Genomic DNA, 24,135 nt, shown 5'->3' on the forward strand with positions numbered 1-24,135 from the left:
CCTTGATGCCAGTCCTGATATCAGACCACTGGTTAGGGAGAGGTTTCTGGAGATTGCCTTCTTTACTAGGGTAGGACAATATGCTCCACAGCTTATGCACACAGAATGACCAGAAGTATAGCACTTTTGCACAAATCCATTCTCAAAAGCCCAGCTGCTCGCTATAACTTTCTACTTGGTATTATGCCATAGCAGATCTCGACAGAAATTCATAAACACCAGAAATAGATGTATACTCTTTGGGAATTTGGGAGGAGCCAGAGAGAAGCCACATTAGAATAGTAGACTCATTAGACTGGAAGGGACATTGCGATGTCTTCTAGTCCAGTCCCCTGCACTCAGGGAAGGACTAAGTATTATCTTTACCATTCCTGACAGGTATTTGTCTAACCTGCTCTTAAAAATCTCCAATGACGGAGATTCCACAACCTCCCTAGGCAATTCATTGCAGTGCTTAACCACTCTGACAGTTAGGAAGTTTTTCCTAATGTCCAACCTAAACTGCTGCACTGCAATTTAAGCCCATTGCTACCTGGCCTATCCTCAGAGGTTAAGGAGAACAAATCTTCTCACTTCTCCTCATAACAACCTTTAATGTACTTGAAAACTTATCCTGTCCCCTTTCAGTCTTCTCTTCTCCAGGCTACACAAACACAATTTTTCAATCTTCCCTCATAGCTCATGTTTTCTAGACCTTTAATCATTTTGTTGCTTTTCTCTGGACTTTCTCCAATTTGCCCACATCTTTCCTGAAATGTGGCACTCAGAACTGGACACAATGCTCCAGTTGAGGCCTAATCAGTGCAGAGTAGAGTGGAAGAATTACTTCTTGTCTCTTGCTTACAACACTCCTGCTAATAGATTCCAGAATATTTGCTTTTTTTGCAACAGTATTACACTGTTGACTCATATTTAGCTTGTGATCCACTTTGACCCCCTCCCAAATCCCCCCCAAAACTCCTTCCTAAGTATTTCCCATTTTGTATGTGTGCAACTGATTGCTCCTTTCTAAATAGAGTACTTTGCATTTGTCCTTATTGAATTTCATCCTATTTTCTTCAGACCATTTCTCCAGTTTGTCCAGATCATTTTGAATTTTAATCCTATCCTCCAAAGCACTTGCAACAGCTTGGTATCATCCGCAAACTTTATAAAGTGTATCTAAATCATTGATGAAAATATTGAACAGAACTGACGCGGAACTGATCCCTTCAGTACCCCACTTGCAGCTTGACTGTGAAACACTGATATTTTCTGGGAATGGTTTTCCAGCCAATTATGCACCCACCTCATAGAAGTTCCATCTAGGTTGAATTTCCCTAGTTTGTTTATGAGGCAGTCATGTGAGACAGTATCAAAAGCCTTACTAAAGTCAAGATATACCACATCTACTGCTTCCTCCCTATCTGCAAGACTTGTTACCTTGTCAAAGAAAGCTATTAGATTGGTTTGACACAATTTGTTCTTGACCAATCCATGCTGTCTGTTACTTATCACCTTATCTTCTAGGTGTCTGCAAATTGTTTGCTTAATTATTTGCTCTGTTATCTTTCCAGGTACTGAAGTTAAGCTGACTGGTGTGTAATTCCCCAACTTGTCCTATTCCTCTTTTTATGGTTTTGCACTATATTTGCCCTTTTCCAGTCCTCTGGAACCTCTTCTTTCATTACTTTTTAAAGATAACTGCTAATGGCTCACATATCTCCTCAGCTCCTTCAGTATTCTAGAATGTATTTAATCAGGCCCTGGTGACTTGAAGACATCTAACTCGTCTAAGTAATTGTTAACTTGTTCTTTCCCTATTTTAGCCTCTGATCCTACCTCGTGTTCACTGGCGTTCTCTAAGTTAGATGTCCAATTGCTACCAAACTTTTTGGTGAAAACTGAAACAAAAATAGTCATTTAGCATTTCTGCCATTTTCACATTTTCTGTTGTTGTTCCCTCCCCCGACATTGAGTAACAGACCTACCCTGTCCTTGGCCTTCCTCTTGCTTCTAATGTATTCATAGAATGTTTTCTTGTTACTATGTATAGTGCCTTGGTACAAAATATAACTCAGTACTCCCTTTGATCTTAAGCAATAGTTTACTATCAGCACCTATTAGTTTACTGTCGGCACTCCTTGGTCATGCATTAAACAAATATATCAGTGGATTTCTAAGAATAGAGGGGTCATATTGAAATAATGATAGTGTGTTGGCTTGATCTCATATTTCTTGGCTTACAACTCTTCCTTGGTTCAGACCTGCATGCAACTGGTAGATCCATTTGTAGTGGAAAGTCTATGTGGCTTATAAATTGAAGAAATCTCTGTGGAGCTAGTGTAGTGCTTGTTCTCCTCAGACAAATGCAATGTGAGAGAGTGTGAGGGGCTTGTGGGGAAGAGAGATAACTGAAAGGGAAAGAGGAGAAAGCAGCAGAAGAATATGGCTAACGTTCTTTTCTTCTCATCTGTTAATCAGCATTTGAGGGATGTTTGGGGAGGCATAGGAAGTGTTACGCTGGAGGGTTTGCTGGTTACCTTTCATTCGGCAGAAATGAGGGAGCAGTTAAATGCCCCTTTGATTAGATTGCAGTTGTGTATATGTCTGTCTGAGACAGAAGCAGAACACCAACAGGAAAGCAAACAGGATGAGGAGGGGGGAAAAAAACGGCCAGGAGACAGCTAGAGAAGTACTTTTAACTTGGCCCTAGGAAGAAGTCAAAAGAGACAGAGCTTCTTTTGGGCAGAGTCTGGCTGGAAAGAGGTTTGAAACTGTAAACAAGGAAACTGCTCCCTCTTGTTTGTTCCTGCTGTATTTAGAGAAACAGGATTTTGTGTAGATTCTTCGTAAATAAAAAGGACTCACAATCAATTTCTCCTCCTAATGGAAACAACCCACAAGATCCCAAATATTGGCTAACTACTTGGGCCAAAGGGGGCAACAGAAGGACAGCTGAGGCCTCAAAGTTCAAGTGCAGATTGTGGAACTATCAACTAGAACATTGGGACTTAAAGGTTCTGTGAGTGTTGGGTAAAATCTGTTTCTGACCTGTTTTATGTAATGTCCATCTTGGATTTGTAAAAGGACAGCTAAGCCTCCATCTTGGATACCCTTCTCCTCAAATTATTTAGTGCCCTTTCGTCCTTTTTCAAATCAAGGAGGGGAAAGGTCAGGGCAGTTAGAGTCATGTAACAGCCATAATCTGCCTAGCAACTGCCGGTTATTTAGTGAGTGGCATGCCTGTCACTCAGGGATGTCCATCTGAGTGGCAGCCAGAGTCCCATACTACACTACACTAAACATATACTTCTCCACCAGGGAGCGGATGAGAGAAAGAACAAACCACATATGATGTTGGTCACATCACTTAATTCACTACTGGAAGGCATTCAGATTCTATAGTGATGAAGACAGTACAAGAACCTGGACAGGATAAGAAAGGCCTCCTGGGCATTTCTTTGAGTAAGGGGAATACTCCACTGGTGAGCTAAAAATCGCTTTAGGGAAGCTTTGTTTCACTGGTGCAAGCTCCTGCATCAGAGAGATTTGGTCCTGAGGTTTATTTACAAATATAAATGAAACAGTAGAGCCCTACAGTTCAATAGCAGCTCATAGGGACTACATGTGGTTATTGATGTGAGCAATAATAGTTTTGTGTGTTGGCATAGGATGAAAAATAGTTAATGAGGCCTTTGATGACAAGACTACTATTTCTAGCATATGGACCAAATTCTGCACTGATATACAGCCTATGGTCTATATAGTTAATTTTTTTAAATTGAAAAAACAGTGCCAGACTCCCAGATGCATTCCCCGCCCCTTTCCCTCCCCGCATCCCTCCGGTACCAAATACAACAAACAAGATTTCTCAAAAACAATCAAGTAGAGAAAACCCATAACACATTTTTTTGTGGGAAAGGGAGAGTGTGATCAATAAAAGATCCCTTCCTAATCCTCACACACAACAGATTTAATATGTGAAATTTACCACAGCCAAATGGATGACTAATTGTAAAAGTAAGGGTATTATTGGTAGTTCTCATTTTTACAGCACTTTAATGTTCAAACAGTGCTTTGAACACATAACTAATTTATCCTCACAATAGCCCTAAGAGGTAGGTGGGTAAGTATTCTTATCCCCATTGTACTGATAGGGAAACTGAGGTGCTTAATTGGTCACTGTTAGCCTGTGTTCCCATTGCTGTTCTTATTTTCCCTCCCTCAACTCTTCCATTGTCTGCTAAAAACACCCACTGCATATGGTCTTAATCTAGATTGCAAACACTTACTACATTTCTCAGCTGTTGTACTATATGTCTGTACAGGCCCTGTAACAAAGGGGCCAGATCCTCACATAGTCATTCAGATGCAAATGTAATACAAATAGTAACTGTTACAGCCAGCAGCAGCACCACCACAACATAAGGAGGGCCTGGCTGACTAACTTCTCCCCTTGCCACTTGCTACACTCTGTGACACTTGCCATATGTGTTCTTTCTCTCTGCCCATGTTTAAGGCTTATTACTGCAATTTATTGAGCGTCTCTGGAGTGAGTTATGTTTGGACTAAGTAAAGAGACTGTAAGACTAAAATACAAATTATCTTGTTTCCTCAGAGTTGCAGACAAGACTGTAAATGTAATTTGGGTTAGAGATAAGCAAGCATTAAAAATATCTGTTATTCCTTTCTCATAAGCAGCAGGGAATAAAATATCTGTGGGACACAGTGATAAATAACTAAAATGCAGTTACTTTTAAGCTAGAATTGTAAAAAACAAAAAACATTGTTTATTTCAAAACACACCAAATTTGCTCTATTAGGCCTGTCAACTCCATTGACAGGCATACCTAAGACCAGCATTTGGCGTGTGGACTGGAATTTTTCATGGGAGTTAGTCACTTAATGTAAGAAATACAAGTGCAAGAAGAATCAGTGGAGCCACAATTCTCAAAAGTCTCTATTATCTGCATAACATCAGCAAGCATCACCTACCTATTTATACACTAACAAACACTAAACATAGGTAAATATGCATATGCTCTATGTATTATGAAAATATTGGATTATTCTGTTAACCCTTCCCTAAACACTGGTAAAACATCAGAGAGTGCACTGGCTCTGATCCCCAAGAAACAATCCTGGCAGCACTTTGAAACAATGGAGATAGTTATTTGATATTTTGTAGTATCTTTCACCTTGAAGGCTCAGCTTGGCAGGACTTTTCATTTGGCTCTTTCAAGCGGCCATTTTACTTTTACAGGGATGTAGCCCTTGTATTCCAAGTAACACAGGAAGTGTTTTCCTATTTTGTAATTGCTATAGGTTTTTAATGCTACATTGTAACTAGAGCTGATTGGGAATTTCCCACAAGAATGCTTTGACAGAAAATACCCTTTTAGTAAAACCAACATTTTCTGCAGGCCCCAGACAGGGACTGGAACATGGACAGGTTGGAGCTCAAGGGGAGAAGGGGCCAAGTCTGGGGTAAACAGGCTGAAGAGTCTGCACCCACCAGAGCACACTCCCCTCCAGAGCTTTGAGGACAGTGTTCTCTTGTGGGCACAGACTCTTCTGACCATGCCCCCTAAACTTTGACCCCTTCTGCCCCATCTCCTCCAATGTGTTTCCATTCCAATGCTGTCTCTTCCCTACCGCAGCTCCTTGTCCTGGTCTCATTCTCCTCACATAGGCAGTCTCACTCCTCAGACTTCGCATCTCAGTTCATCTCCTTGCCCAATTAATCCCAGTATCCCCCACTTCAACTCCCATCTAAGTTTACCTCTTCTCCCCTTCCCCTGCTAGTTTCTATTTCCTTCCCTCCGCACCCCCTTGCAGATTCTTTGTTTCAGTTGAATCAACCCACCCCTCCCATAGGTTTGGCTGTTGTCCCTTCTGTACTAGAATCAAGCAGGCTCCTCCTCCACACTTCCAGGGCCCAGCAGAGAATAATTGAGAGTACAGGAGAAATAAGCTTTCCATTCTCATTTCAGGTGACTGGGCCTGGCACAGCCTGCAACAGAGGTCCCCAAAATGTGGAGTGGGCCTCTCTAGGGGGGCATAGAGGAACATTTGGGGTCCACAGGTGGAAGGGAGGGAGCACCACCCACCTCTGCTCCTGGCTGCATGCACAGGGCCTTGGCTGCTGGCCTCGACCCTTGGTCAAGGCTCTGCTCCCGCCCCTAGCTGTGACCCCAGCCTCAGCCCTTTTACCTCCGTCTGTGCCATGAGGAGCGGGCATGGACAGAAGTAAGGGGAGGCATGAGGTAAAAAGTTTGGGGCCCACTGGCCCACAGCAACCCTGAGCTGTAACTGCATGGAAAGTCCTGCTCAGCCTCCTGCTGCACCAAACTAGAACATGTCCGGTGTGGACAGAATCACTGAGACAGCCGAGAAAACTAAAGAGACTCTACTGAGCATGTGCAAACTGCAGTTTTTCAAAGGCTTATAACTTGGCCAAATTTGGGTAGATTTTCACATGGATGGAAAAAGGCATATCCCTCACACAAAGGCCATGCTCCAGCCAAATTTCAAATCCATGCTTCAAAGAAAAGGTTTCAAGAATTTTTTAACATGGACAAAACAACGTGTTTTTTCCCTAGCCTCATTCTTGAAAATGGCCAAACTGTTACAGCTGAAATTTCCTAAAAAATTCAGCCCGACGCAGACAGCTCGCATGGAAAATTTCAGCTCAAACAGTTAAAATTTGGCAAAGTCATGAGTAACTGAAACAAGGTCTTCATAATGGGAAATGTTGGACAACCTTCATAACAGATAGTGCCATCAGCCCCGCCTATAACATATGTACATATTTACAACATCAAGATCACAGAACTATAATTCCCTTTGAAGTCAGTGGGACCCCATTTTGTAGCCAAAGAGAATTTAGCATTAAAATATTGCTTTAAAAATAATCAAGGAGAGCCCAAGAGCTGAACCCCAACTCGAACAAAAAGTTTAAATGGAAGACAAAGCAAAAATGTATACGACACACATTCTGTTCTTTGTTCATTTGTTTTCCAACCCAGATCATTTGTTAAATTTTGTCTTTTATTGCAGATGCTTATAACCTAGCTGTTTTCCCCCTCAGATCACCAAACATGACTTATAATTAATTAATTAATTTTTTTCTTTAAAAGGTCATTGCCTTCAACTTCTGTCAGAATGCACTCTCATGATTTTGTCCACCACTAAGAAGAGTAAGAAAATATAATGGGTACTTTGTGAGCATACTGCAGGCTTAGCCAGTTAACTTGGCAAACAAAATATAGCTGCAAGTAACAGAGCCCAAGCAATGAAATTTGGTTTCAATCTGGTTCACTTGCAAAATGATCTGTGGAAAAGAAAACTACTATAAATTCAAATTAATTTTCTTCAGTAGATTTTACTCTACTGCTAACTACTTTTACTCTACTGCTTCATAACAGATAGTGCCATCAGCCCCGCCTATAACATATGTACATATTTACAACATCAAGATCACAGAACTATAATTCCCTTTGAAGTCAGTGGGACCCCATTTTGTAGCCAAAGAGAATTTAGCATTAAAATATTGCTTTAAAAATAATCAAGGAGAGCCCAAGAGCTGAACCCCAACTCGAACAAAAAGTTTAAATGGAAGACAAAGCAAAAATGTATATGACACACATTCTGTTCTTTGTTCATTTGTTTTCCAACCCAGATCATGTGTTAAATTTTGTCTTTTATTGCAGATGCTTATAACCTAGCTGTTTTCCCCCTCAGATCACCAAACATGACTTATAATTAATTAATTAATTTTTTTCTTTAAAAGGTCATTGCCTTCAACTTCTGTCAGAATGCACTCTCATGATTTTGTCCACCACTAAGAAGAGTAAGAAAATATAATGGGTACTTTGTGAGCATACTGCAGGCTTAGCCAGTTAACTTGGCAAACAAAATATAGCTGCAAGTAACAGAGCCCAAGCAATGAAATTTGGTTTCAATCTGGTTCACTTGCAAAATGATCTGTGGAAAAGAAAACTACTATAAATTCAAATTAATTTTCTTCAGTAGATTTTACTCTACTGCTAAAATCCAGTCCCCATTTCTTTTACTGCAGAGAATAGTTGTCTTTCTCCAATACCGCTATACCAGTGCTATAAATGATTTCTGACTAACATTTTCTATCTCACTGGTAAAAAATATCCAAACCTACAAAACCGAATTTATAGGTAACCCCGTGTAATGAAAACATATTAACAACAAGTCTTCATAGTTAGCGATATGGAACTGCAGGCTCATAGAGGAAAATACCTTTCTTCCCAAAAGGTCCAGTCTCTGAGTTCGTGTCAGCTGGGATGGTCTTAGGATGTTGTGACCTTGCTGCATCCATAGCTGCCTGCACCACCAATGAGTTGGGTGCTGGATGGGTGAAAAAAGGAACTCTGCTCCTTCAGCCAGGTTAAAACAGCATCTCTCAGCTCTTCGAGGTGTGGGGGCCCAAGATGCTAGGATATACCAGACTAGTCTGGCTGGTTTCATGTTGCCCTCATTAACTGGAAGCGCCATCTTGCTTGGACCTGGATTTTGCCGAACGTCAAGTAGCTGGTGTTGGGAATCTTGGACCTACTTTAGTGGGATCTGAAGGTCATTTGCTATCTTCTGCAGTAGCTCCTGGTACTGCCTATGATCATCTGGCAGAGACAGCAGGGATGGAGTGATTGCTTTGTCTGGAGACAAGGAGGAGACAGATCCCTGTCAGTACTGTCAGCACCTGTGGATCTGTATCAGTTTCCTCCTCCTCACAATCAGATGGAACCAGCAGATGTCAAGTGGACAAAGTCTGGTAGGATTTTTGGACGGACTCAGGACATCTGCCATATGCATCCCACGGACCCTAGTAGGGCCATTATCAGGGTTGACTGGTTGAGGGGGACCTCATGGCATTGGGTACTGGCAGTCCCTGGCAAAGTCATATCTGGTTTGGATCTCCCACTCCCTGTCAGGACTCATCCCCCTCTGTGAGGAGATAAAGGACCAGCCAGAGCATCAGACTCGTCCAAGTTGGAAACATGCTCTTGCTCCACTGGTGGGAATGGTGGTACCGGAGGTGAATACTCCTGCCTTAAGGCTGAGGCAGAGATGGTTCCTGTGTTACTGAAGTAATTTTGTCCTCAGCAATGTTCCTCAGAAGGACTGGGCCAAAGAGGAGAGGGGACTGAGAGTAAGAGATAAAGATATTCAGTGAGACCTAAGTGTCAAACAGGTCCTGGTGTTCAGGGCATTCTGGTGGTTGGGACCGATGGTTCTGATGTATCCCAAGACATTGTGAGCAGATGGTCCTTCAAAGGATTGGCTGCTACTATCAAAGAATATGGTCCAGCATTCTTGGATGGAGCTGGTGGATGCCAATTTTGATATTTAGGAGTTGGAGCCTGCAGTGGAATTGACAGATCCTCTTTCTTTTTATAGAATCATAGACTTTAAAAGGTCAGAAAGGACAATTACGATCATCTAGTCTGACCTCCTGCAAAGTTGGGGTTATTTCTTCCAATGTGCATTACTTTTTTATCCTTCTGTATGGAAGGGTCTTGTGTGGTCCTGAACTCTTGGGACCCATGCCAAAAGGCCCACCTGCCCTGTATGGGGAGGGATCTCTTCTCATAGGAACAGACCTGATGGGGATCTGTCCTTGTAACCCTGAGAATGGCCCTTACTCTATGGATGAGTCCTTGGGCTTGGCAGCTCTAGGCTTTACTCCCAAGCTTGTGCTTGGTAAGGCGCTGCTTGTCAGTTGGACAGTCTATGGGGGCATTGGGGTCTCCCTGGTTCAGATCAGAATGAGGTTTCAGTCTTCTCCATAAGGTGTTTCCCCAACTGAAGCTCATGAGCTTTGTATGTTTTCAGGGAAAATTAATGACAGATGCTGCACGTTGCAGATATAGTCATCTCACCCAAACATTGGAGATAGTGTTTATGGTCATTGCTCATCGAGAAGAAGCAAGGGTAAGAGATGCAATTCTTGATCATAGTTTCAGACTGTGGACAGGGACTCCCCAGCAAGGGGAAAAACAAGCTGTACTAACTATTCTATAAAAACTCTAACTATGCTAATATAAAAACTATTCACAGTATCTATTTCCAGGCTATAAAAAAGAAGCTAGATAAATCTGTGGACACACATGACTCTGACTCAGGCCATGCAGCAATAAAAAGGAACTGGAGAGGCATCGACCTGCACTGCCTCTTATGCTCTCAGTCTGGAGCGCAAGAAGAACAACTACATATGTGCGGGCCAATAGACACTGGTTGTTAAGAATTTCCAGGCTCGAGTGCATGGCACCATGCATACCCATGTGTAGGATACCCATTGGGACCACCACTCAAAGAAGATCTAGCAGTTACACAAAAGCAGTTAGGAATAAATGTCTAGATAGGCACTATCAGGGTATTCCCGTGGAAGACGGATGATGGCTTGCTAAGCTACAATTGCATACAAGCTATTTTTTAAGATATGTTTTCTCTGTAATGACTTTGTTCTGAATAAATAGTAATTTGCTTTATGAAAGTTGGCTAATCACTGGTTAACCCTGTTGTTGTCCTGGAAGAGAATGGGACTGTAGGTGTTAGAACATAAGAACGGCCGTACCAGGTCAGACCAAAGGTCCATCCAGCCCAGTATCTGTCTACCAACAGTGGCCAATGCCAGGTACCCCAGAGGGAGTGAACCTAACAGGCAACGATCAAGTGATCACTCTCCTGCCATCCATCTCCATCCTCTGACAAACAGAGGCTAGGGACACTAAAGTCAGACCTGTTGAGATAATCACAGTAAATTGCAGGATTCTGCAGCCTAGGATCCAGGTCTGGAGGGAGGGAGTTACAGGACCCTGCTCCAAGACAGATGATAGCTAGAGGCCTGAGACCAAAGGGGGGGTGCCCTTGAGGACACCCCAAAGGGGTGAGAGGTACAGTTAAATCAGGAACGATGAGTGCCATCTCCACTCTTGCAACCCACTGTATCCTCTTTAACAGGTTGTAGTCGTGAATGTTAACATTCCAGTCATGTGCATTTCCACACAAAATTTCAGTAATGCCAGTTATACTTACTACAGCACATGCCAGTTGTGACAAAAAACATGACCAAGCAGCTGGGAGGTAGAAGAGCTGGGGCAGAGTAAGGAAAGGGGAGTGCAAACTGCACATACTCAAAGGGTAACAAAGCTACTCAGCAGTGTTTAGACCTCAAAGGCCATCCCCCTCCCCTCAAGGTACACACTATTATACCTCAGACTGATCAACTTGATTACAGAATGTGTTTAACATTATTTGTCTAAAATATATTCAATATCGTGCAAGTCATTCTGAGGTTTAATAAATGGCTTATAAGGGCATTTAAAACTGCACACTTGTGTGTTTTCACACTCCCCTATATTTCATACCCCCACATGGCTGCAGTCCATGAAGTAAGTGCTTGGGGAATGTGGGTGATATGCAGAAGAGCACTGGAGGCATATGCTGTTCCACAGAGGTGTGCTATGCATGCAAGTTTTAATAGGAAAAATCCTTGTTCTGTGGCTTCTACCAAGTAGAAATAAGAAATGAATGAAAGATAATGCCACTAAATTGCAAACACCTTCCCAACAAATAAAGGTGCTTTTAGTCCAATACTTCACTGAATTAGAATATCCTCCTGGACATATGAAATCTGATGGGACTTACTATCTTAGATATACCCTAGCCTTGCAATTTTCTGATGCTCACGCTGCAAAGGGTTTAGAGGTGTTTTTATTCTTAATCCTCAGGCTGCTGCAGTTATGTATGGCACGCTTCAACCACATTCATTTGGCTGGCAAAGTGGAAAAACTGTGTCAGCCCAATCTTTAAATGTACGCTTTTCCAGATGTGGCTTTGCAATTACACCACATGTGTTTCTGTTATATACAATTATCTACACCATTTCTGTTGTAACAAAAATTAAAGTTAGCCCTGACCTTAAGCCCACAATCTATGAAGACCTGAATTTGGAATTTTTCACCCACTACATGTGTGTGTTGAGCGGCATGTATAGGAAAGCCATATATTTAACCTAGATCCTGGAATATTTACATAGTCCTTTCTCAAACAAGCACTCTCATTGGATGGGGCTTGTTTTCAATTAATTACTTCTCACTTACTTCTGGTAATGCTCAGAATGTGCTAAGCATTTTGCAGACATAAATGGTTGCATCAATGGACCCACTGATCATCCTATAATTGTGTGATGTTACCACAGCAACCCAAAGAAGGGGACAACATGCTGCACATACCATTTAGTCATTATAGGAACCTTACAGGTTTTATAAATCCATTACACACAGTGCAGGTTTTGGGGAAGGAGAGAGGAAGGTTTCTTAAATAATTTTAAAAGAGAGTTTTGACCCCTATTAAGGTCCAGGGCCATAAATCAAATACATCTCCAGCAGGAATGGATATGAGTGGTTTAAAAAAAAATTACCGTTGCCTACTTTTCATCAGTATATGAACTCAACATAGGGTAGGATCCAATTGCCAAAAGTCTTCTGATGACATTTCTAGAGCTTGGCAAAAAGCCTAGACATCTGAGTGCAAATTCGAATAACTGGAAAATAAATGGCCCACATTATGGCAAGCATAAGACAATGCACTGATACTACGCAGGGCCTGGTAAAACAACTATGGGCACAGTGGAAGCTATTGAAAATTATTTTGCTTAGAGGAAAAGTTATGCAAAGTGGGTATTATATACTCTGCTCCCATGGGCCTCACTTTATCCTCAAATGTATGCACCCTCGGTGAGAACCATGTCTGTGCATCTTAGAACAAATTTTAGCTGCATGTGTTGCACACTAGTTGAATAACTCCCTTTAAAGCTAACGGAAGGTGCAAGTATAACACCCTCTCCTCTCCTTGTGTATCTGGCTGAGCGTTCTGGTACTAAAGCTGGGAGAATAACGCAAAGAAAATTCTGTAAATACTTGCTCAAATTAAAAATTAAGTTTGCTTGGCTGTGTCGTCACATCCTTTTTGTGTTTGCTTTCTACAAATGAGTTTACTAGCAGGAATGTTCACAGAAACAACACATTTTAAGTACTAGGGACTGTTCACCAAAAATGAATTTATAATGAAGAATAATCATACTGGAAATTTGATTCTAAGATTGGCTCTGCCTTTCAGAGAACAGAAATAATATGCAATGGATGTGATCAATCAAAACTAACCACCACAACTCAAATTATGAGTTCATGGATTTGCAGTGAACTGCTTGCAAACAATCTCCAGCTGAAGAATTATTGGTACTAATTATGTGGTGAATAAAATTTAAACAAATAAATCTGAGAAAACTAAACTTGTAGACAGTTCACGTACAAGGGGAAAAGTGGCAAAATAAATGATCAGCCTGGGAAAATCCTATTGTTCAGAAATCTAGGGCATGTAGAAGTGCTATGTGTGAAAGAAGACACGCCAGATTTCCTGCCCAATGCAAAAAGACAAACAGGGGAGGCTGGACTGGAGGTTGCTTATCAGGAAGCCATGAAGTTGACTTCCTCTTTGTTTTTCACACCGCCTTCCTGTAATCTAGATCAATGCATTTGCACAGGAAGGTCTTATAATCAAATATACAATAACTGCACCTTACTGACTGAATCCCATACAGTGTTCATAGAACGATAGTATCTCAGTATTCTTAGATTATCACATAGCATCTCCTTGTCCTTCAAATTCCCTTTGTTGACATAGCAGAATTGGAATCTGGGACAGTTGATGGCATCACACAGGGAATGAAAATAGCTTCAGGAGTGGTGGGAATTAAAGATGAAAAGTTTTAATCAAAACTGGTTGGCCTGAATTTAGATGATGTAGCAATGAGTACGGGCTGTTGTTTAAACTGTACGCAGGTCATGTTTAGACAAGATACCCCTCATAGTATTGCTGCTGTGCACTCCATCAACCACAGCTTTGCTATTCCAGATTGCCAGAAAGATTATCCCTTGCTGAAAGAGTTTGAAAATTAGTTTGGAAGGCATTTTTAAATTTTATTAAAGTCCCAGAAGGCAATGGCAACTTCAAGCTCTTCCTGTTGAGGTAAACGCGGGTTATTTCATCACTATTCACCATGTAAGCTGAGCTGCTAGTCAGTCCCGAGGACTCAAGGCAATGAACAAAAATTATCATTTGATTGCTACTTGTTGAAAACAAATTGCACAGTCACATTCATGGGCCAACAAAACCCAAGTTAGGGACATTCTTAAGAGAGATCAAGGCAGGCATCTTTGTGGGGACACTGTATTTCAAGATGGACTTCAGAAATTTTCAGTCAGATTGATGATTTCTGTCTGGGGCTTTGCAAAAACTGGAAAGTGATATTCTGGAACTCACAGCAGTAAGGCCCCCCGGCTTTTACATTCAAAATCTTATGCGTAGGGATGCCAGATTTAAAAAGAGGTAAATATATCTGTATCTTTAGAGGTAAAAACTACCAACAAAAATCAAATCTATATGTCTGAAATTGCCTTTCAACGTATAGACATACCTTTCACCAGGCTACAGCAACTACTATTAACATGGGTTCAGTGCTTTGACTACAAACAGTGGCATAGTGATGATAAAAAAAAAAAGAAAAGAATTGACCTACTGTGGCAATGTACAAACCAGTTTACACCAATATTATTAAATGGAAGAATATTAAATGGAAGAAGAAAAGGAGAGTGCCCTTGAATTACACATAAATACCATGAAACCTACAACAAATGACAGTGTATATACATGTTTTTCAAAGTTTTTAACCATCAACATTTCAGAATATTTTGCTCTTGATGGAAACATTGTCCCCATGGTCTTGTCAAATTGCATTGGTAGAACCATGAGATTTCCACACTCAACTTAATCAAAAGAGCCCACACATGTATATGCAGTGAAGCATTCTCCAGGACTTGGTGCCGATATAAGTGAATGAACCAAGTTTAGGCATTTTTCCAGGCCCATCAGTCCATCTTCTATTGGCCTGATGGGTGACTAAGGACAAACCCTGTTCCTGGACAGTCACAGTGAATGCTCAATAGCCGCCAGCACCATGGAGCACTAGACTAGTGCTATTCAGTAGGATCAGGTTTAGACTGCAATCCAGATGGACAGCTATGTAATTATTTAGTCATTAGTATTTTTATTTGATTCTCAAAATTATTATATAGTCTCAGGTGTAATTCTTGGGCTGGTGGTGGCAGTGGCATATTAATTTATAGTTTTGGAATCATTTCAATAAACATAAGATCACATGAAGGTATAACATATTTAAGCAAGAGGATGAAGATGAGAACAAGAAGAATGCAGAGAAAGGTCTTTAGACAATCACAGCAGCAATATATTTCATTTTAAATTTACCTGAGAGAATAAGTCTACTTCATTACAATTGGGACCACTAAGTTGTCTTGTTAGACAATCAAATTTGAAATCTAAGCTGCATAGGGACAAGAAATCAGAATTTTTTTTCCTAGCCTTTAAATTATTAACTGCGATTTAGTTATACAGTTCTCCAGTGTGCAATTAGAGCCGGATGGGAAATGATTTTTGCATTCTGTGAATATTTTTGAGTTCACATTTTTTTCATCTCAAATCAGGATAAAAAGTCAAAAATCTCAAAAATATTCAGAAACAGAAAAAACGGATTTTGTTCTCATTTTTGGTCAAAAGAGTTTTGTTTTGATAATTTAGAAACATTTAGATTTTACTCTTTTTAACCTATTTTTAGTCTAATTAGCTTAAGATTAGAAACAAAAAGCTGTTTCAAACTAAAACACTGGAATTTTTCATTTAAAAAATGTCAAGGTGTTTCATTTCAACAATTTCAGAACTTTTTTTCTGGACTTTTTTCAAGTTGGGAAACTTGTAGAGCCTGGCCCTCTTTTGCAACAGTTCTAATTTTGACATTTTTCAACAACAAAAAAACAATTTATTGAAAAATTCCCAACCAGCTCTATGTATATTAATAAATGCAATTGGCATTTTTCTTGAACTATACAGACTTTTTAAAATATAAGTTTTACATTTCTCTAAATCTTTAAAAGCTTGAACTAGAAGCCTAATAACTCAATGTGATATTTGAAAATATTGGCTGTTATTTGTGGCTGTACCAATGCCTTGAAATAGGGGACAGTTACAGGATCCCTGTGTTTGAGACAAAAATTACTAAGTTATTATGACCTAGATTGGGTTCTTAATAACCAGCCCATAGTAAGGGGCTGTGTGCACGTACATCACCCCATTGGGAGTACCAGCTGATATTGTGCCTCGGAGAGGCTGAGGGAAGTCATTTGTGATGCAGCTCTTTAAAGGGTGCAGCATACATCTCCCTCTCCCCAGTTGTGCTGATCAATACACCATGATGAGAGACAGATTTACCTACTATTATACCATGGTCTCATGAGGGCTGGACATCTGTTGTGCATCCCTTGTGCTCCCATAAGCTTTGGAGCTATGATTTGGGTAGCTCTAACTGGGGCCAGGAAAGTGGGAATCCTTACTCCAATCTATACCATGTATGGGCAATGCACAATCTTGCCTTATAATTAATTACTATGTATAACACAATATAATGATATTAATCATGCACATAGGGAGCTGAAGAACAGAACCTGTGTTTTTCCCTCTACAAAAACACAGGCCTCTCCCACTGGGCTAAAGGGGAACTCTAAATAACAGCAGTAGTAAGTCCCCTGTTGTTTCAGTGGGCAGCTACCAGAGGTTATTGTGGTTCACTCACACATACTAAGTCAGTAGAGGAGAATTTGTGATGACATATTAGACTAATAGCCCATTACATCTAAAGTTTTGCCCAGCAGTGTATAATACCTATTTTGGCGGGAGGTGAAACACTGTTCTCCTGCCCAATTGTTATATCAGGGCCAAGAACTCTTCCTGACCCTATCAAGGTAATCAACACCAATGTTCCTATGATGTGGACAGGAGACAAGAAAATTAATCAGATCACAGGACTAGTTCATGAGATTTGACTAATTCCAAGCCAGTATTCTTATTCTTCTATGCAGGACTGCTGTGTCTAACTGTTTATTACTAGACATATTTGGAAAAATATATATTTTTGACAAGTTTTAAAAAAGGCAAGAAAAATATTTTTGTCTAGCATAATCTTAAAAGCGGAGTTATGCATGTATATAATCATTTCTGTAGCAACTGATGAGAAAGAACTGGGCAGCAAGGAGACTGGTTTTAACAAAGCAATTACTGCATTGAAGCACCTTTTTCCCAGCAGATTCCATTCTTGGAATTTTGGGACAATTTACACACAGTTACTTTGAAGAGATGACCAAGTCTAGTTATAAGAATTCTAAGAATAGCTTCTTCTTTGATGGCTAACAACAACTATTTTAAGTGTTAACAGCTGTGTAATGGTGATTATATTCCTCTCCTACTGAACGACAAGATTTTCTAGAGCTGATATGTGAAAAATCAAGCTCTTGTTCCCTTTGGTTCTCCCAACCTGGCCCCTCTTTACTCAAGCCCCAATTTTTCTTCCAGTGCTGCATGCATACAATTCGCTCCATGCCTTCCCTCCTTATCTCCACGTGTCCCTCCTCAACATTGCAGCATGTTCCCTTGATCTTCTACAGACCAATGTTCCCATTCCCTGGTGTCCCTGCACACAGCTCTGAGCCACCACATCTCCAACAGTCCACATATTTTCCTTATTCTATTCCATAGCTCTTCTCATCATTATGTTCCCCTCACCCATACCACTGCTCCCCACTCTGCCCCCCACTTCAGTTTTTATATGTTAATATGTAGCAATGCAGACACACATGAACATTTAAAATCTGAATGCAGTATGCATGGGGCACGTTGTGGGGGAAGCTGGAGGAACAAGGCTGCGTGAGGTGAGGGACCATAAGGGAAAATGTAAGTATGGAGGAAACTATGCAAGTGAACCTAGGGTATTGGGGAGGGCGGGGGAGAAGTTTACTTCTGTGGAACTGAAGTAGGGCTGGACAGGGGAAACATTGGCTCACAGGGAAATACATGTCAACACTGAAAATGACTAATCATGCAAATAACTAACATTGATACATGTTTATAGAAAAAGCTGGTAAATTCCATAATGAACACAAACTTTGTTAACTTTCAGTTATGCAAGTCCTGCCAGTACAAAGTGTAAACAGCAAGGAAATTTGCAGATACATCATTCAATATCTCATTGACACTCAGTTCATCACTCCTCCTTCTGAATTTCAACTACCTTTCTTCTACCACCCAGAGGGCATCTCTCTCCACCTTCACCATGCATGGTCAAAAACATGCAGCCATAAATCCAACACACCAAGGCACAAGCAAAATGTCAATCCTGTAATTTGTACAGGAGAGTTACTACCAAATTTAGATCAATCACTAACAACATAGATAATCCAGTCACATAACTTTATAGAAAAACATCTCACTGACGTCATTTGCAAACTGATAGCTCACATATTTACACACAGCAAAATAAAGCCACGTACAGAACTAAGGACAATGTAATTTATGAAGGCCCAACAAACCCTACCTGAAACATAAAACCAAGTAATAAACATGGTTGGAGATAAGTCTGCAGGTTGGATGTTCACGATTAGGGTGGAGATGTAAGATGTGGGTGGTGGCCTTCTGTTTGCTCAGGGTGAAATGGCCCTCTTCCCACACAAAGCCAGTGTAACTGGGCTTTGTAAAGTGAAATCTCTTGAGGTGGAGGTATCAAAACCACCGAACCACCTGCAGGCAGGTCTTGGAACTGAGGACAAACTGTCTACTGTCATTATTCCATTCTATAAGCTGGGGTAGTGGCCATTACTCTTCTGCAGATACTACATGAGATTTCTGGGGTACTGAGTCTGTGAAACTGCAGATCCAGTGGCCCATCTGTTGGCTTTTCTATGTTTGCCCATTCAGAGCTGGTGTGCAGCCAAGTTTCTTCCCAGTGCACTAATGATGCACATACTCTCATATAAGTCTGTTCTATTTGTTCATACAAAAGTAGGGCTTAAGTGGCACAGAGGGTCTTATGCACTTGGGTGAATCCTACCCTTTGCAAAGGGCATTCCTCCTTGCTTGGCAGTTCAAAAAAACATCAATTAAAAACACCTTTTGCTTTTGAAGAATGTGAGTTTGTACAAAAGTTCTTGTAGCATTATTTAGTTCTTCATACATAATACACTATGGTTATTATACTTTCAGTATAATAAACAGATACTGTAGGCTTGGAAAGACAAACCTGTCTGTTAAAGATCTGATAAAAAAGAAAAAAAGTCTGAACTTTTATACCTACCATCGAAGTGTTGGCTCCTTGACAAACCATATTTTGGTACATCAAGACTGGGCCTGGCTGATGACTCCAATCATCAGTGCTTACTTTTACAAGCTCTTCATCTCTCTCATATCCAACTGGCTCCACCCATCCTCCAGATCACTGTATCAGTTCTCCACCTGGGCTTGTACCCTTATCAGATCATTATATTTCTTCTATTCTCCTGTCTCTACCTATACTCCACCTGCTTGCTGTAACACGATTTTACAACATCACTAGTATACACTGAGATAGTTGTATGAATGAAACATTGCACAATTAAAATTGCACTAAGCTATATTGCACTCCTATTACTTATTTCAATATGAGAATTTTAAAAGAGAGGCGAAAGTGGGACATGGGGAAAAAAATCCAGAACAGGATCCATGCATTTGCGGTAAATGTGTATGTCGGAGTTCTTACTTTGCTTTGTAAATAGTACTATGAGGCTGTTGCTTTGGTAGCTGTTAAACTTTCTGAATCTCAACACAGCCTCCATAAATGTCAAACTGTACCCTCCTGAACTCAAACACATTTAACTAGTCAGCCTGCCAGAGTGTACAGAGTATTGCTACAAGATGTTTGCTAACCTATTAAAGATTAATGCTTTAAATAGATTTCTGTTTAAAAAAACAAAAAGCCCATAGCATTGGGACTCTAAGAGGCAGCATGCAGAGCCAGGTCACATAACTCACTTTAATATACATCCAAAGGTTCCAAAACATTGGATTGAGATGAAGGCCACTACAGGCTTAATTCCTGATAAAAGCTGGGCGGCAGGCTCGTGCCTCCTTGTCTCCATTATAGGGAGCTGAACCAGAGAAGCATATATATGTATATTTTTCTATATTCTTCTCTTTATTTGAACACTAATATTCAAGATCCACAAACATTTATGGCTCTAGCTCCCGAGTTCGACAGCCTTGCTGCAAAGACAACTCTTATTGATTTCAATGGGGGTTCCACATGTGGAACAAAAGAAAGAAAAAGAAGAAGAAAAGCAAGATGCTCAAAATCATAACTTCCCATGCATTGGTGCACTCCCCCACAGTGACCTAAGCAAGAGGAAACCAAAATGTAGCTCTGTACACTCAGGAAGGAGCAGCACTAGTGCTGCCAGCAGTGGCTTTGGAGTAGGTGTGTCCGGACAGGTCAAAGGTGGAACCATATGCCTTCTCTTCCTCTCCTCACAACAGGCGAGCAAAGCTGTGCTGGGGGAAGGATTGGAGCCTAATGTGCTCCTCCCCGACCTCATAGTGACCAGGAGGCATAATACCTCTTGACACTGATGCGATGCACCTCCTCCCCTCAGCTAGCAGAGCTCAGCAGGGGAGAAGGCATAATTGAGCGCTTTGTGCGCTGTAGTGAAATGTCAAAAAACTGTGAAAGAGAAACAAAATGTAGACTGGCCAGCTCTTTAGTTAGTAACCTGCCTGCAGTTTGCTAATTATTTCCAGATTTAATCCACTTTCTCTCCCTTTTAATCCTTTTTTCTATTCTCTCAGATACTAAGAAAATTTTAATTCCTTCAAACCAGGCTCTCTTCTCGTCTGCATGGCACAGAAGAGAGGAAGGGAAAATTGCAAGACAGGATAATATGTCAACTTTACATTTTTTCCTCTCAGTTCTTCCCCTTCTGGGCATTTTTACATGAAAGGTGATATTTTAGCCCCAGGTTGCCATACTCTGGTGTAGAGGTAGGACTTAGAAGGTTTACCAAAAATATTGGGCAAATAATTTTACCGAAAGTGTTTATTGCATATGTGCAACTATGGCAGAGCTGGTTCTGACAAAAACCACAGCTTCAGCGGTCCCCCATCCTACAAATGACTGGTTGAAATGCTGGCACATTTGCTACTTATGTTCTGTTGCCATGTGATATCAAGTACAAGTTGCATTGTACTAACCCAAGAGCACCCTGGGGAATATTTTTTCCTTTCATCACGGTCCTGGATAGGGGACAGTTTCCTGTGAAACAGGAGAAGAAGGGAAAGTTCCATCCATAACTCCCAAACTTCCTCCACAAATACATAGCAGTTCTGGATACATTCCCTATGCTCAAGCCCAACCCATCGGACTAAATGAAGGTTTCTTACTTGTAATCGAGTTCTTTGAGATGGTTCTGCCTAGTCACACTTGGGGTCTTGCAACATCTAGTGATGCCTAATGGTAGAACCTTCTCCAAGCAGTGTCCATTAGAGCGCTTGCGTGCCCCCTCTTATTCTTCCCCTCATCCTCAAAATGTTCAGAGCACTGAGGCTATACAAGGAAGCACAGTGTCCTACCACCAACCCAGAGATACAAACAAAAGGACTCTGAGATAGAAGGGAAGGCAGATGGGAAGCATGAATGTGTAGAACTATCTCAAAGAACTTGGTTACAAGTAAGAAACCTTCATTTGTTCTTCAGGTGGCTCTGCATATTCCCACTTATGGGTAGTTTGATAAGCAGTGCTGAAAATAACCTGGATTAGGGAACAGATTCTTAACAAAATATAGACTAAAGCACTGTTCTACCAACTCTAGCATTAGCCCTTGAAGCCAAATCAAGAGCATAATGTTTAGAAGAAGTGCATGCAGAACTCCAGGTTGCATCCCTGCAAGTTTCAGTAACCAGGACTTGCTTAAGGCAAGAAAAAAGATGCTGCCACAGCTCTGTGGAATGAGAGCGTACCATTGTACGTACAGCAACTTCTGGTAATGTGCAACCCTGGACAGTACATTGTCTTCCCAGACCATTTGCAGATTGATTAAGCAAAGTATAACCCATGTGACTCTTAGCATAAGAGAAATAATCAGATGATTTTCAACACCATTTTGTTCTATTCCAATAATATGCAAGAGCTCTTCTTACATCCAAAATATGTAAAACAGATTTCTCCTTATTAGTATGAGGCATTGGGGGAAAAAACCAACAAATTAATTGTCTAATGTGAAATTCAGAAGCCACTTTTGGCTAAAACCTGGAATCAGGTCTAAGAACCGCCTTATCTTTATGAAAAGTTGTAAATGGCGGATCACCCATCAAGGCATTTAATTCAATCACTCTTCTGGTGGACTTTATGGCAATAATGAAAGCCATCATCAGAGATAAATAACACTCAGCCAAGCATTCAAAAGGTGATTTAAATGAGTGTAGAGAATACCAATTTAAGATCCCAAAGAGGGACAGGATTTATTAAAGGATATATAACCCTTTCATAAACCTTTTACCCATATTATGCACAGACAGCAATTAAACATCATCCAAAATATGATAAGCTGAGATACCTGCTAAATGAACTTTCAAAGCTGAGTTAGAAAATCCATCAGAGTTTTAAAGTTAAATACTCCAAAATATAAGCTATGGAAACTGAGACAGGAGAATCAGAATTTTCCTGCATCCAAGCCCCAAATCTGGATCATCAGTTTCCACAATACGGGATACCAGCTCAAGCGCCTTGCTACATGAGAAGATAGTACCAAAGACCCTGATGTTTCCTGTAGTAAAGATGGTCCCTTGTGACTCCACATGCGCAGTATGAGCTGCAGGCCTCCCATCATTGTGAACCAGAGTACCAGAGCACACTAACTTGAAGTGTCCTCCTTTCCCACAAGCCTGGCAGTCCCAGCTGGGCAGGCAGGAAATTGTCCAAGTGACCCATAGTGCCACAGCAGAAACAGTGAGAAGCTGGTAACTTTTGCTGCCGAGGCTACAGAGCAGGAGTAGGTAGCCTCGTATGACTATGGGTGCCAGAAGTAGGAGAAGCAGCTGATGATTTAAGTATAGACATTTAAGGTAGAGCAGCCTGGGACATAGAGCCCCTTTCAGCACAAACCTCTCAAATGCTTCACTCTTAGCAACTGCTGCATCAAACGTTAGTGTTTTTGCATCTTCAGTCAGTAGCCATTTGCTCAGGCTATCGTTAACTACACCAAATTGCAAAAATATCTGAGCATGATCACTGTAATGTCCCCAGATTCACAGTCACAAGCCAACTGCCACAAACGACATGCAGACTCACATATGGTTTCACTGGACTGCTGGAGAGCTTAAAAAAACATTTTCCTCTTTAATAGAATCTCCAGTCTAAAAATACTTGTTGAGGCACTGCACAACCACATCAAAGGAGGACTTGAGCTCCACGAGTCCATCATAAATATCAGTGCCATCATGGCCTAATAGCAATTCTGTAACCTAGCAGCATCAGAGAGTTGCATAATCTGCACATAGTTCCAAGCATTGTGAATAAAGTATCGCCAGTCAATAGCTGAAGGACATGCAGGTAGCTTGGGTTGCAGAATTGCTACTCTCTGATGCACCCCAGAACATAATGTTACTCTCTGATGCACTCCAGAACAGCAATTCCAACACACACACGAGAAGCAATACACACAGGCAGGTTATTAATCAAAGTATGCAGTAACCATGAACTGGTTAGATCAGCAGCAGTCTGGCTAAACAGCAGGTATGTAGTGCCAGGCCTTGATTAGTTATAGACTCATAGATTCTAGGACTGGAAGGGACCTCGAGAGGTCATCGAGTCCAGTCCCCTGCCCTCATGGCAGGACCAAATACTGTCTAGACCATCCCTAATAGACATTTATCTAACCTACTCTTAAATATCTCCAGAGATGGAGATTCCACAACTTCCCTAGGCAATCTATTCCAGTGTTTAACTACCCTGACAGTTAGGAACTTTTTCCTAATGTCCAACCTAAATCTCCCTTCATGCAGTTTAAGCCCATTGCTTCTTGTTCTATCATTGGAGGCTAAGGTGAACAAGTTTTCTCCCTCGTCCTGATGACACCCTTTTAGATACCTGAAAACTGCTATCATGTCCCCTCTCAGTCTTCTCTTTTCCAAAC

At 41.0% G+C, this 24,135-nt stretch overlaps 2 protein-coding genes across 10 annotated transcripts in view; both read right to left on the minus strand.

The window, feature by feature from the left end:
- Positions 1-24,135, minus strand: part of AGXT2 (alanine--glyoxylate aminotransferase 2) — a 346,088-nt gene that overhangs the window by 144,271 nt on the left and 177,682 nt on the right. The window lies entirely within an intron of this gene.
- Positions 1-24,135, minus strand: part of PRLR (prolactin receptor) — a 257,127-nt gene that overhangs the window by 108,263 nt on the left and 124,729 nt on the right. The window lies entirely within an intron of this gene.

The sequence above is a fragment of the Gopherus flavomarginatus genome, chromosome 3, assembly GCF_025201925.1.
Source record: "Gopherus flavomarginatus isolate rGopFla2 chromosome 3, rGopFla2.mat.asm, whole genome shotgun sequence".
NCBI classification, from domain to species: Eukaryota; Metazoa; Chordata; order Testudines; family Testudinidae; genus Gopherus; species Gopherus flavomarginatus.